The sequence below is a fragment of the Passer domesticus genome, chromosome 1, assembly GCF_036417665.1.
Source record: "Passer domesticus isolate bPasDom1 chromosome 1, bPasDom1.hap1, whole genome shotgun sequence".
Lineage (NCBI taxonomy): Eukaryota > Metazoa > Chordata > Aves > Passeriformes > Passeridae > Passer > Passer domesticus.
This window is the reverse complement of record NC_087474.1, coordinates 13,836,541-13,851,137: the sequence shown is the minus strand read 5'-3', so window position 1 is coordinate 13,851,137 and position 14,597 is coordinate 13,836,541. Positions and strand designations below refer to the sequence as shown.

Genomic DNA, 14,597 nt, shown 5'->3' with positions numbered 1-14,597 from the left:
TCAAACAGTGTTATTTTTGTCTTACTTTCGGTGACTGCCAGGGGAGACTCAGATGAAGACAATGGCAGGGAAAGCGTGCATGAGCCCTGCAGACACTTTGTCTTTTCACTTACAAACAAGCAGAGAGGGAAAGAAGCTGACTGAGTTCCTGATGTGCCTAATTGCCCAGCAGCAGCAGCAAGTGAATTGGCAGTGTCTGCATCAGCCTGCACCGGCTGGTTCCTCGCCTCACCATATGTCTGCTCAGACACTCACGACTCCCCCGAACAAGACACATGGCAGCTTGGACACTCCATAAGGGCTGTGCATGCTGTTCTAGAGGAGTAATCAAAAATAATTCCAAATGTTCAGTGTTTCTGGCCTTGCCAGAAACTAGAACTGGGCTGTTTTGGTGCCATTCTATTCTGTAGTTTATTATAAGTCTTACAGATGTTGGGAATGTAACCCTGCCCTCTTACCAGTCACATTTTTAAACAAATTATTGAATTAAATTACCAGTAAGCTTGGCATTTCCTATTGCTCTTTACTGACTAGATTGTTTTTCAGTCACAAAACATATTTAATCACAACTTAGCCTGTAAGAAATGCCCTCTCTGCTATTGCTAAATGACCTTGAGCTAGAATGGTCACAGGCTCTCCGAGGTCTGGAGGGTTCAGCTGAGTCCTGCTGCTCCCCTGGAGGGTGGGTTTCTGGAGCAGCATAGCCTTGCCTTCCAGCTGGCTCCTGCCTCCATCTCACCAGCAGAAGACAGCACTGCCGACAACAGTTGCCCCCTCCACAAAACCAACGTTTTTCAGAATGACATTCAACACTACTCTGAGCTCCTATCTCATTCCTGTCTGAGGTATCTCTTTACCAGGATATGCTCTGGCAACACAGCACTCTCAGCTTCTTGATTCTTGCTTCTGGGGGAAGGAGAATGCCTTCAAAATCCTTGTCCCTAGCATACCATCAGCTCATCAGTATTAGACACTTTCATGTGACAGAGGATGTTTTGGCCTGACACAGTTCTAACAGTGGCAGGAGTTAATAAAGGTCTTGCTGTGAGTATTGCATGCAGCTCTCTCTCAGCATTTAGCTTCCAGCAGCAAAAAGTGGACAAGTACATTTCTCTAAATCTGCTGCCCTGTTGCAGGCTCAATCAGGCAAAAATCTTGATTCCCTTCTTGCGGCAATGAAACAAAAAACCTTACTGCAAAAAAGACCCCAGATACAGACTCAAAAATTCATTACCCACTGGAGGCTGTACACTTTTCCTTCTCAGCCAGTTTTATACCCCATGGCAGTCAGATATGTGAGCTCCTTTTTTGAATTACCTTCAGTGGGTGAGCACTCTGTAGGTGCAGGGGGAGAGCTCTTTCAGCCCTCAAGGCACTGGGAAGAGCTTGGATCTGGCCATGAAGGCACCCAGGCCAGGGCACGCCTGAGGGAGTCGGGGTGTGTGGAGCAGGGTCAGACTCCCAGGCCATGCTCCTCTCCTCCAGCAGCTGTGTGCAGAAACGCAGATGGAAATGTTTTCCAAGCAGGCACTTTGCAAACCCTCACCCAGGGGGCAGGCAGCACAAATCCTCAAACAAACAGCTACCAGCTGAGGAAAAGTGAGCAGCGTGGCTGTTGTCATAGCTTTGGGCCCACCACCACCGCTGTGCCTGGCACCTCGGCCTCCCTTCCACCTCTAATCCCTCACTGCTATCGGCCTCCGCGCAAGGATAGCCTTGGCTGGGCTGCGCTTTTTTAATCTTTTCGGGCTGCCAAAACCCAAGCTGTCAAATACAAGTTAACAGACCGAAAACACAGATGTCCACTCTTGCCTGAGTTTCCCATGCAGACTGGACGTGCTCAGAGCAGCTTTTGAGGTCAAAGCTCTGCTCCCTTCCGCCAGGCCTGGCTCCTCAGCACTCAGGCACTCATTGCCGGTGGCGTCCCCCGCGCCCGTCTGTGAGCACCGCTGTTCACACGTGTTGGTTTGAGAAAGCACTGCCTTGGACATACAATTTACTGGGGACAAAAGCAAGGACTTCATGACACATACACTTTGTATGATACAGTGCACTGAGGATCAAAGATTTCTGAGCTACAGTGCTGGAGAGTGGCCTGAGGCAGGGGGATTCAAAGGGTGCAGGAAGTTTGTGTAAATGCCCTTCTTACTCACCTGGAAACAGAGATGTTCTGCTTGCTCACAGGCCTGAGGAGACTTGACCGGCACAAAAACGAAACATATTGTATTATTTGTGTGTTGCCCACGAAGAATACAGCATTGGGGGACTCTAGGATTTGCCAAGAGCCTTTATTTGGCAGCCAAGGCTGGGTATCTTCTTCATCAGCACCTTCTTCATCAGCAGGCCTTGGATCTTTTCCAGAAGGCAATTATACCTGGGCTGAGATCACCACTCAGCTTCCATGTCACTGAAACCTCACTTTCTCTCCTGACACTGCCAATAAAACCACATACTCAACAAGCAGATCAGGTCAGTCATTGTACCATTGCGGGAGAATCCTGTTAATTTCCTCCTGATGAATGTAGAAGTTTGCCCTTCACCTTCCTTGTTGGGTTACCTATTCCATTCACTTGCCACAGATTCTGTTCAGGACAGTAAAGCCTTTGAAAGGGGGTGTCAAAACTGAGATAGGTCTGTGCATGGGCTACCACAGTGGGTCCTGGGCAGGGTGACCTGATAAAACCTTAATAGAGGATAAACAGCAATAATAAAAGCAGAACCTAATAGTTGCAATCAAGCAATTCTTGCTGAGGCCACCCGGGTTGGTGACTTCAGGGGCCTTTGAGCCATAAGTGAAAGGCAGTTTTGGTGTGTCAAGCTGCCAGAGTGAAATCTGATTTCTGAGACACTCACCCACAAAATTATCCCTGAGAAGCCACAGCTCATTTTCAGCAGTGACAGGGATACTCAGAACTGCATAAATATTAAAGTAAGGCCTCTGCTAAAGAAATTATCAATAAAGTGAAGCAAAAATAAAATTAATACAATCATTCTCTGCAGTACTGTAATAAGTTATTTTGTTCTCTGTTACTCTAGTCCTGGTACATTGAGACGAGGTAGTAAGTCTGAGTTAGGTATTTGGGATGCATTTCCAGGCAGGTGTATTGTTTTTTTAATTGTCTTTTTTTCTTTTGTCTGAAGCATAAAGAATGGGCCACTGCCAGAGGCAGGGTACCAGGCTTGACAGACCAGTGGTCTGATCAAGTCTGGCATACCCTTTGTTCTTCTGTTCCAATTTAATGCCTGCTGGGAGTGAATTCCAATCATGAGGGGATGTTTTTGCCAATGAATATTTACCAACATCCTGACTACCCTGGGAGTACAGTTAAAAAACTAACTCCCAGAGAAGTGAACACATACTAGAATAAACACTTACAGATAAGCTATGAGCTTTTTTTTAACACTGAAGGGAACATTTGGTTCAATTCCCATGTACATTTAATACTGAACTAACACAAAGGCACATACTCCATGTGTCATTGTTACTAGACCTAGATTTTTAGGCCATTTATAAGCACGTTGATCATGTTTAAAGCATATATCATTTTAACAACCCATTCATCCTTACTGTCCAGGAGGCAAATAGGCAATTTGTAATCTGATTTCCTTAACTGCAGAGAAAGTAACTTGTTAAAGACACAGGGTTTGTGCAGATAACCCCAAAAATTCAAACCTCTGCTTTGTACCAGGAACCCCTCCATCATGTTGAATCTGTGGATATGTCTGTACCTCTCATCTTCACCAACTGCTACCCCAGTTGTTGTTTGAGGATCAGTTGGTGCTTATCTGTGAGAACTGGTTGAAGATGCAATGTTTGTTCTACCTCTCCTCTAATTGCTAAGCTCCATTAAAACAGGCAAGAAATCAATGATACTCTTCCCTGGTGTCTCATGGAAGAGCAGGAAATTGCAGCAGCTGTGGGAATGGTAGCTGAAGAAGATGAGGTGGGTTCTGTGACAATGTGAAGTGCTGGAGGATATTGTCACTGCGTGATCTCTGCTCCAACCAGTTGATGAGTTTCAACCACCACACTGCATTTTTTCATCTCTTGAAACAGCATCAAAGGTAGGTAAATGTGAACCCTTCCTGGCCCCAAGCACCTCAAGTGAAGCCTGTGAGAACAGAGGGCACCTAAGGTCTTCTTCTCTACATGAAATTCACAAGAAACACACCTGCAGAGAAGCTTTGTAGCACAGCTCTGCTATCACCATGGCTGGAGAGAACTACAGAAGTACAGAGCTGCCCTGGCTTGCACGGTGTTCAACAAAGTAGTGCTGGCAGCCTCAACCTTCAGCCTGTCCATCTGCTTAAAATTACAAGCTTTTGCAATAGCCCACAACAAAGATGGGAGACTTTTGAGTTTAAGTCTGCTACATGGCATTTGTTCATCTTTTCTGGCATTTCTCTGTAAGAAGAAGGGTTAGAAAGTTGGTGAGGAGTTTTGTATGTATTTTAGTTTGTTTTATGGTAAAAACATGCTGTAAAACCTTGTTGCAAAGCCTATGGCTTCAAGAAAAAAGAAATCAAAGCCTCCCCGTGAAAGCTCTGGTGCTGGCAGCACAAATGCTCTGTTCTGCTCTGTGATGTTGACCTGGTGTCCTGCACACAAATCCCCAGTCTCTAGAGGGGAGAGGGTTTCACCTTCCCACTTTCATGTGCAAAATGATGACAGGGTCAGGATTTTCTCAGATGGAAGCTGTTTTGGGCAGAGAGGGATCTAGTGTTGCCAGTTTCACCATGACTCCCAGCACTGTGGAGCTCTAATAAAAGCCAGGCTCTCGGAAGAGCGTGCCTGCTCCCACGTGTGCCTTTGCTGGCACTGACCTTCTCCCTGCCCATGCAAGGCCTCACCACAGGTATGGAAAGAGGAGCAGCTCTGAGCACCTTCTTCTTCCTCTTCCTCTTCCTCTTCCTCTTCCTCTTCCTCTTCCTCTTCCTCTTCCTCTTCCTCTTCCTCTTCCTCCTCCTCCTCCTCCTCCTCCTCCTCCTCCTCCTCCTCCTCCTCCTCCTCCTCCTCCTCCTCCTCCTCCTCCTCCTCCTCCTCCTCCTCCTCCTCCTCCTCCTCCTCCTCCTCCTCCTCCTCCTCCTCCTCCTCCTCCTCCTCCTCCTCCTCCTCCTCCTCCTCCTCCTCCTCCTCCTCCTCCTGCCTTATTTGGGCCTCACACACTCGACTAGTGAATATCTGCATCTCATCAGTGAGAGCAAATGGGCAGCACGAGGGAGCTGTTAGTGAGCAGCCTGACATAGGAATGCACATTTGTACCTCCTCTAGCCCTGGATAATTTGGGGTGAGGAGATCTGATTGCACTGGAAGGAGTGAGGCAGAACTCCAGTATTTATACAGGTCACCATATAACCACAAGAAAAGTAGGACAGACAATTTTGGATTAACCTGTAATGTTAAGTACTTAATCAACAACTTAAATATTCTTCAAATTCCCAGCTTGACTGACAGCATCTGAATAGCTTTCTGCAAATTAAGTGGGCTTAAATTTAAGCACATTAAGGATCTCTAGTTAGTATTGACAGTCATAACCAGGGCTTCAGCTATGCATATTTATGCTACAACACAACACAGGGTGTTCAGTCTAGATTTGGAGGATTTAGGAATTTTTAGAGTTCCAAAAATAAATGTAATGGAATGAAATATCAGAAATATGACATCTGCTCTAGTGCATGATTTGCAAGAGACTGTAGGTCTGTTCCTTTGAGAACATTATCATTGCCAGAAAATACTAAGTCCTAAAAAAAGTGTCAACTGTAATTTGCAAATACTAAGCCACATTCCTCAGTCATTCCTTTCCAGGGCAGCCTGTCTACTCTATATCCGTTCAGGATGCTTCTCTCTTTTTAGTGCCAGAGAGTCTCAGAGTATTAAATGTACATATCTTCATCATCCTTGCGGGGCAGCAAAGTGCTGTCACCAGCTTTTAAAAGATGGGGAACATGAGCCTTTGGCTTGCCCACAGTCTCTGAGGTAAAGCAAGGAATAGAAAGACTGTTTTCCAAATCCTGGTTTCCCTTTCATCTTTCCTACTGGGTGGCTTGGCTGTTTAGGCAGCAGCTTTTAATGTGTAGGTCTGCTGGTGAGAAGTGCAGATTAAAGCAGTGGTTCCCCTTCAGCCACAGCAGTCTGGCTTCATGCTCCTGGCTAAAATAAAAAAGTCCATAGTCTTGCCAGAACAGGCAACCTCCCTATTTTTACACACTCCTCTGCAAATAATAAGCAATTTGCAAACAATTAATATTTTATACCAGTTTTTCCAAACTTTGCTTGTCATTTCCTCAGGTGCCCTGAGTGTAGCTACTATTTTATCTTTTCCAAAATGATGAAATCAGAAGTCCTGTTTACATGGATACAGCTTTTTGGCACATCTTCCACATCTTTAAGAGCAAGGCTCATAACTACTAGCAGAAAGGAACTGCACAAGGGCTTTATAGAGCTTGTGAAGGCTGGTTTTAGTGCCTCTTACTCAGTTCCAACTTGCCAGGAGATATCGTTCTGATTTAAACACTTGCATGATTAAATGCTGCCTCCACAGTGGTTTTCAAAGTCTACTTTTTAGCATGGATTAAACAGAACCTGAGTTATAAACAGTTTCTTAGTCTTTCCGTCTTCCCCCCACTCCAAAGTTCCATAAATATTTGATATTTACTATATCTCAAAGCCTAAACCTTGCCATATGGGACATGTAGACTGATAGATTCTGAAAAGAGGTATATGAATTTTTTATATATATATATATCTGGCAGCCAAAACTGTTACAAAAGAGTCAACTCCCAAATATTTTTCTCAGGCCAGAGATAAAGGTGAGGTTTTTTTGTTTTTTTTCTGAATCACCTGCCCTTACCATTATGATAACCATAAATCAAGGTTAAATAAAATTTTGAAATGTTGAGTTTTTAAAATACCTGAATGAATAATCTAGAAGCTTCAAAGTTTTCTTCTTGTTTTGGGGCAGCCTGTAAGGGTCCAGCCCAGGTGGTTCACAGCTCACAGTTACTAACAAATGCGAATGTCCTGAATTTTCTGGACCATCCAGCTTGGCAGAGGCAGCTGCTGCATCCTGAACAGCACTGCTCAGATAAGGGCTCTGCTTATTGAACCACTTGTATGGCAGTAGCTGTTTTCTCCTGCAGCAGTTCCTTGGAAGTCTAGCAGGGCAAGTTGCCTTTTAGGCCAGAGGTAGGTGCTAAAAAAAGCAACACATTTTATCATATTATTGTATGGAAACAATTATACAGCAATCTTTACAACATAAAGTCATGTCATCAATCTCTATTCAGTGTGTCACTGAGAAAATGGAAGACTTCAGGTACAGACCTGTTAGACACTTTGAATAGATACGATTTTGTGTTTTCAGAAGTGCCCAGTACACACTCTGCCAGCATCTCTGAAAATGCAAATGGTGTCCTTCTTTGTCTTTTTTCCCCACATATATATATATATATATATATATATATATATATATATATATATATATATTCAAAATTAAAAGAAGATGGTACTTTGTGCATGATGCAAAACAAAACAAAAAAACCTGAAGATATCTCCTTGGGGAAAAAAAAAGCCAGGAGACTTCAGGGGTGGCTGCTTGGGTGGCAGACTTGGCTCAAATGAGGGGCAGAGGCAGAGCACATCCCTTATCCCAGTCATGCTTGCTCAGAGCAAAGAGTTCTGTGAGATCTGCCTTGGAGGGGACAGCTTTGGTAGAGAAAAAGAACATTTAGTAATGTAGCTGTTAGCTGCCATTAGCAGGAAACCAGGTGTAGACTGTGTGAATATTTTAAGTCTAATTTAATTTGGTGCTGGGATTAGGTGTGTGCTATTTATAAGCGAGCAATGCCAAGTGGCTCCTCAGGTCTTGCAGCAGGTGGGAGCCTATTTAATGTGGAGGCAGGGAGGGCTGTGCACACTGCAGGGTGAAGCTGGAGCTCTCTGTGGCTGGCACTGCCAAAGCCCAGCACACAGAGAGGAGATTTACATTTTCTAACCACCCGAGGGGTGATTAACAGGCAGAGCATGTGCATCCCCCCGGGTCTGTAATCGCATCCCTGAGAAACCACACAGCCTTTTGTGCTGAGTAACATTTGCATGAGGTGAGGACAAGTGGTTTGTTCTTGCTTTAGGGCTCTCCCTGGTACAGGGGTGGTTTGGTATCTTCCTCTGGACACAAAGAGCCATTCCAGCCATCCTGGCAGAAGGCTGTGGCCGGGACCTGTGCAGCACCAGCAGTGCTGGTGAGCAGAGGCCAGGCTCAGTGCTCTCTGCGCAGCTTGCTTCACTATCTACATACTGAATTTTATTGGACACATGGCACTGAAAGAGTTTCCAGAGCAGTAAAACATTGTCAGAGATAGGAACAGGGCATTTAACCCATTAGATCTGGACCAGCTGCAACTTTTTCAGTGCAGGACACAGTTGATCCCAGGAAAAAACCTCAAAATCTGGATAAAAAGTGCTATAGGGAATAGCTGAAATTAGGGGAAACTGCCAGCTCAGTTAGTGATTCTTATTTCCCATGTTGCTTTGTTGGGGCATGGAAAAAATTTCACAGTGCAGTCTGATGGCAAAGAAATTGATAAAAAATATATAATGTCATTTTATCTCCTGCTTACTGTACTAATATTACATTATTGCAAAAATAAATCCTTCAGATGGAGCAGACACATTCCCTAGACATTCAGTCACAGTAGCCCTACACTTCTGTCTGCCTGAAACATGACAGGCACCCAGAAAGGCTGTCTGCTAGGGGCAGGAAGTTTGTCCTGGCTGTCCCAGCACTGCCAGGTGCTGTGAGTGTTCCCAGTGCTGACTCACAGGAGGTCTGTGCATGGCTGCTGCTATGTTGCACAGAGAAGACCTCAAACACTGCTTTGTCCCATTAACTGCTCCTTTCTTCTATTCCTTGCAGTTTGCAGGTGGTACTGAATGGGGGGAGAGGGATAAATCATATGCTGTGCTTCAGGGCTTTACTGAACAACCTGGAGAATCAACTGGGAAGAATCTCATGGCACCCAAAAAAGACAAACACAGAGTCCTGTACCTGGGATGAAACAACCCCACATGGCAGGACAGGGTGGGGGTGAAGCAAACAGACACTGATTTGGCAGAAAAGGATCTGGGAGTCCTTGTGGCCCAAATGTGGGACATGAGGCTGCAGTGTGCCCTCGTACCAAAGGCAGCCAGCTCCATGCTGAGCTGGGGGAGCAGAAAGCAGAGGCAGCAGGCGGGGAGATATGAGAGTGTATCTGGAGCACTCTGTCCACTTTTGGGCTCCACAGTACATCAACAAAAAGGATTGAGTCCAGAGGAGGCCACAGAGATGGTGAGGGGTTTGGAGCAGGTGAGGTATGGGGAGAGGCTGAGAACTGGGGTTGTTCAGCATGGAGAAGAGAAAGCTTCAGGAAGGGGGTCCACAAAAGTGCAGATGGAGTCAGACTCCTCAGTGGTACACAGTGATGGGCAGCAGACCAGCTGCAACATGGGAAATTCAAATTAGGCAGTGGGGAAACCTGATTCACCAGCAGGGCAGAGGAAAGTCCTGACCCTGTAACAACTTTCCCAGGGAGGTTGTAGAGTCTCCATCTTTGCAGATGTGCAAAGCCCAGCTCATCCAAACACTGAGCAGCACGCTGCAGTTGACCCCTTCTGAGCAGCAGGGTCACAAGATGGTCTCCAGACATCCCTTCCAAGGTAAATTACTCTGTGGTTCTAAGGCACTGTCCAGGCTCACTGCTGAGTTGGTCTCTTCAAGCGTGTGTCCCAGAGCACAGTTCCAGGTTAGGTTCTTTAAACTGACCACTAAGAAGGCTTTTACTCTTTATTGAGACCTTAGTGAGATTATATGGATAAATAGGTGTGCAATATTGGTTGTGGGAATATGCTCCTTAATTATCTGTAAACCTGATGACACAAATGCAGGTATGAATGCTTAATTCTACTGAAATTGCTATATCCTCCTTTTTCTGGAAATCACAACCTGATTTCTGAATCTTTTTGTTTCTTAAAAAAATATTGTATACTTATTTTTCAGCTCGCTAAAAACCTCCGATGAATTCTATTAGTATTGCAAAGCATTTAAACACATGCACAGCTTAATGATTACAGACATTATTAGTTAGACCAAAGCACTTGTATCACATCACATCTTCAGACAAAAGTCGGAAGTATGATATACTGTATTTCTCAATGGGATTTTCTGTTTTGCTTTTTTTCACTGTCCCAGTCATTTGCTGTATGCAGAACTACATGATGAGATGAGAGAACAGTGCTGGTTTTAAAACTGCAGAAAAAATTCTGGCATGAATTGCAGTTTAGCATTTCCTAGCATTCTTTTATCAAACCATCTCAATATCTTCTCCTAGGTATTTTTAGTTACTTGACATGAAGCTATTAATCCATCAGTGCATAAGCTATCTGCAGGCCAGTCCACACTGCTAATTTAGCTGGAGATTAGGCCAGGAGCTTTCTTTTCCTATGTTAATTTATATTTGAGCCCCTAAACCTGGGTTATTGAGTGACCTCCCACTGTGATCTAGAGTTTTCTCTAACCCCAGAGTCACTGGCCAGTGAACTTCTTAAGAAAGACTCAATTTTTCCCTTAAGCACCGTTTAATTGAGAGTAGTTTTCCTTCCTGCTGGAGAGAATAGTCCAAGTTTAGAACTTCCGAGTACCTGAAGCTACTATGAGCTTATTAAAACCTCAGGCAATGAATATGATTTTATGGCATGAACTGTAAAAAAATCCATTTTAAAGCCCCATCCTTGCACTGCCCTGCATGAGAGTGTCTCAATCTCTCGTGACAGTGTCCTGAAGCTGTGCTTTTCAGTACATGCTTGCAAGTTCAGGCCACAAAGCCATACAAATCCCTTTTCTGCACACATTCAGCTTGGTCTGAAATGAATAGAGGCTATCAGGTTGTACCCAAAAATGGGAATCCAGCATCCTTCTGGATTATTGGTCTATGCAGACGCTCATAGCTGTAGTGAGATGATGAAACTGAAAGAGGTGAAGTATCTCCAAAAGCAACCTATGTATCTGGTTATGTCCTAGCTCTGATTGTCTTGAAAGGCAGAAAATTACCTCCCTTTTCCATTGGCTTTCAAACAGCAGGGGTTGCTTTTGAGCATTGAGGTACCTTATGAGATAAGGAGGTTATTAGTGCTTTCATTAGACCAGTATGAAATTAGAAAATTAATAACCAGAAAGATCTGTGAGATCTTTCTAACAAATCTGTTAGATCTTTCTACCATTTCCCACCAATAAAAGTTACAGAATGGAGTAAAATAACAGCAGCACATTTCACCTCTTTATTGTAGATTGGATTGATTGTAGCACAGAAAGTTCCTGCTTAAGGTTATCCAACAGGAAAGTGCTGGATGTACAGGAAGTGGAAGGACTTGTCAACTCTTCAGAGACACTTTCTTTGTGAAGGTGAACTCTTTACCGGAGTATTTGACACACGCAGAGAAGAAGGTGTTAATCTGTTCACATCCAAGGCACAGTCTGCAGACTGCGGGTAATTGCTGCCCCATAAATGTGCCTGTCATGCCTCCTTAGTCTTTAAATATCCAAACTCAAAATAGATGTCTGTGCAACATGTTGAGCCCAGCACTATTGTTTTGTGAGGCAGTATTATTCATTTAGCTTCAGCCAGCTGCTCTCTATATTCAGCCTGGAGGAACAGACTGGAATTTGTAACCAGACAGGCAGGCTGGGAAGCTATAACTTATTCCCTGGGCTGATAAACCAGTGCATCGAAAGTACAGTAAACAAACGCCCACTGGAAACCCATTCCAGGGCTGTGTCCCCTCCTTTCCCCTGCCACAAATAGCAGTGATCACAAGGGAACCTGCCTTCATAAACAAATACCCTAGACCTTAATTCTAGTATCAGCTGCATGACATAGTGTTGCTGGTATGTTAAACACGGCACATAACAGCAGGATACACTATTAGGTCACACATGGCAATATAAAATACTAGGTAAGGTCTATGCCTTCTGCTGGGTGGGGACCTGGAGCAGGTCGGTTGTTTGTAACTACATTGCCCTCTACTGACAGATGCCCAAAGAGGTTGAGACCCTAATTCTGCTGAACTTCACTCAGGGAGAGACTGTCCCGCCACTCGTCGTGAGGCAAAAGCAAGAGGTGGTGTCATGGCCCAGCCTGGCAGGAGATACCAGCATTCATCTCCTTTGGTGGAGACACCTTTCATTCTCTCAAAGACTGGTACTTGGCTATGAATTAATGTTCTCCACTGAGAGAGTCTCCTTCTTTTCCTTTTTCGAAAACAAATGAACAATTGTCTAAGATGTTTTCTCTGCATTCTTCAACCTTTTGTGGACATTGGAAGCAGCCATGTGCATAATCCAGCTGCAGGCAAACAACCATTGTGAGTAGGAGTGCCTCCAGCCTTCTGCAGAGCCCTGCAGCTGTGTGGAGCCTCAGCACAAGCACATCCCCTGGCAGCTGTTCCTGCTGCTTGAGGAGCAGGAATCTCCACAGGGCTCCACAGGGATAAACTGGGAGGTCTGTCTCCATGTGCTCTTACAAGAAATGATGAAGCAATGGGTGACTTCTCCTCAGCCTCCACAGCTCCCAGTTGATGACTGTGACTCTGTGCTGGCCTGTGGGAGTTGCCAAGGCTGACAGAGCACAGGGCTAAGCAGGCACAGCCTTGACTTCATCTGCACAGCACAGGCTCTCAGTTGGATTGTGTCTGGCCTTCAGCAGAAGCTGTGCTGTCTGCTGCTTGTAGCAGGCTCTCACTCCCCATATGCCTTTGAACCACCTCCAGCAACATGTGGGCTGCAGAGGAGATGGCACTCGTCTGTGAAGCTGCAGTTCAAAAGGCTGAGAGTTGGCACAGCAGATTTAAAAGCCTGTGAACTCCTGTTCTGGGACAATGGTGTGTTTTGCTGAGGTACTTCATGTTCTCTGGCCTTTATTTACTTGAGGCAGCACAAAAGTTTTAAAGAAGACAAATGCAATTCTACAGCTATGATAGCAAGGAGAGTTACATTGTATCTTCTCAATTAGCAATTCATACAATCAAGACTCATTTTTATATGTTCTTTAATGGAGGGAGAAATCTCGGATGCCGTGTATTTTCCCGAGGGAAATTTCCACTAGTGCCTTTGCCAGAAAAATTCAAATGGTAGAAACTTCATGTCGTTGTTATACAATTCTTCCTGTCTCTAAAGGTACTGCTTCATACTAAGAGAAACCAATAGAAAAACCACATTGCTTATATTATCTGCATAAGAAAACATGTCCACGTGCACATGTTTGAAAAGAGTGTGAAATGTATATGCATGTGTGTGTGTCCCTCTCTACAACAAGATTCATACCATTAAAATCAGCACATTTGCTTCAGGCATGAATTATTTTCATTCAGTCACTGGTGGATTTGAAATGTTTTCAAATATCCCGTGAAAACAAGTGGGAACATCTGCAAAGCCGACAGACTGTGGTGTGTGTGGGACTGGGTGAGTTCAGAGGAAGGAAACCAGCCATTGATCAGGTCACCATCAGGTGTCATCTCCATGGCTGGAAATGCTGGCAAGGAGGGAAGCTGGACACGGGAAGGAACTGAGCAGCAAACAAGCCATGCGTGAAGGCCTGGAATAAAAAGTGCAAAAACAATGAAGCTTAGGTAATGAGAGAACTCCTGCCATGTAGGAAGAGGAACAGGCTGCAACTCATTCCAGCCCAATCACTCCAGGACAAGCATGTAAATCATCTGAGTGTGCACACAAGATGCTATTTATAGCTGTTAGCTGAAGTACTTCTTATTTATTGTTGTGTTTTTGCAGAAGGAACAGGAAAGATGCTTCTCCAAGTCTCAAGTGTTTCCTGCAAATTTTATATATGTGCTTTAGCCCAGCTTTATTTATGTTCATTCTTTGTTTTAAAAAGCATATGGATTAATGGTGCATTGCTGATAAATATTTATCAGCAGTGGTCCCCTCCCAGGAATTCCTGCAAGGGTGGTTTGGGGACCCCTGGGCTGATGAGTTTGTGCATCTCCTGCCAGGTCTTCCATTATCTCCTCCCTGAAGGGCACAAAAGGCTGAAATATGAAACGCCCCAGGCTCATCTTTACAAGATAAATAAATAAGTAGCAGGCAGAGGGCTCGGTGGGCTCTGGGCCTGGAGGAGGAGGTGGCAGGTGAGAGAGAGGGCACAGTGAAGGTTGGCTCTGGCTTTCCCTGGGGAGTTCACACAGCTGGGTTGTTCCCCACTAAATGCTCCAGGGTGACAAATGCTTTAGTCCAGAGTGTGCCTGAGCAGAGCAGCCCAGCAGCTCTGCTTCCCCTCTGCCATCCCTGCCTTGCTGGGAGCACTGGTGTGGGGGGAGGCAGGAGCCCAGGCACCACCCCTTTGGCCCAGTAAAACACCTTTCAGGCCTGCCTGTCTCCTGTCCCCAGGAGCTGGGGAGGCTAACAGTGCATCCTAAATTGCCAGCTCTACAATGCTGGTGGCTTGCATAGCTCCCAGAGATTTTTCCTCTGCTCTTTCTCTCAGTGGAAACCCCCCAGTTGGTAAAGCCCATGCAGAAAGAGGAGTCTTTGTGGGGCAGATCTGTTTAC

General features: G+C 45.0%; 1 long non-coding RNA gene across 1 annotated transcript; it reads left to right on the top strand.

Moving 5' to 3' along the window:
- The first annotated feature begins 1,036 nt into the window (after positions 1 to 1,036).
- LOC135287345 (uncharacterized) lies at positions 1,037 to 14,155 on the top strand. Its single transcript, XR_010351079.1, has 4 exons — positions 1,037 to 2,469; positions 3,857 to 4,065; positions 11,324 to 11,523; positions 12,067 to 14,155. It is a non-coding gene; the product is annotated as an uncharacterized LOC135287345 (long non-coding RNA).
- Positions 14,156 to 14,597: the final 442 nt, after the last annotated feature.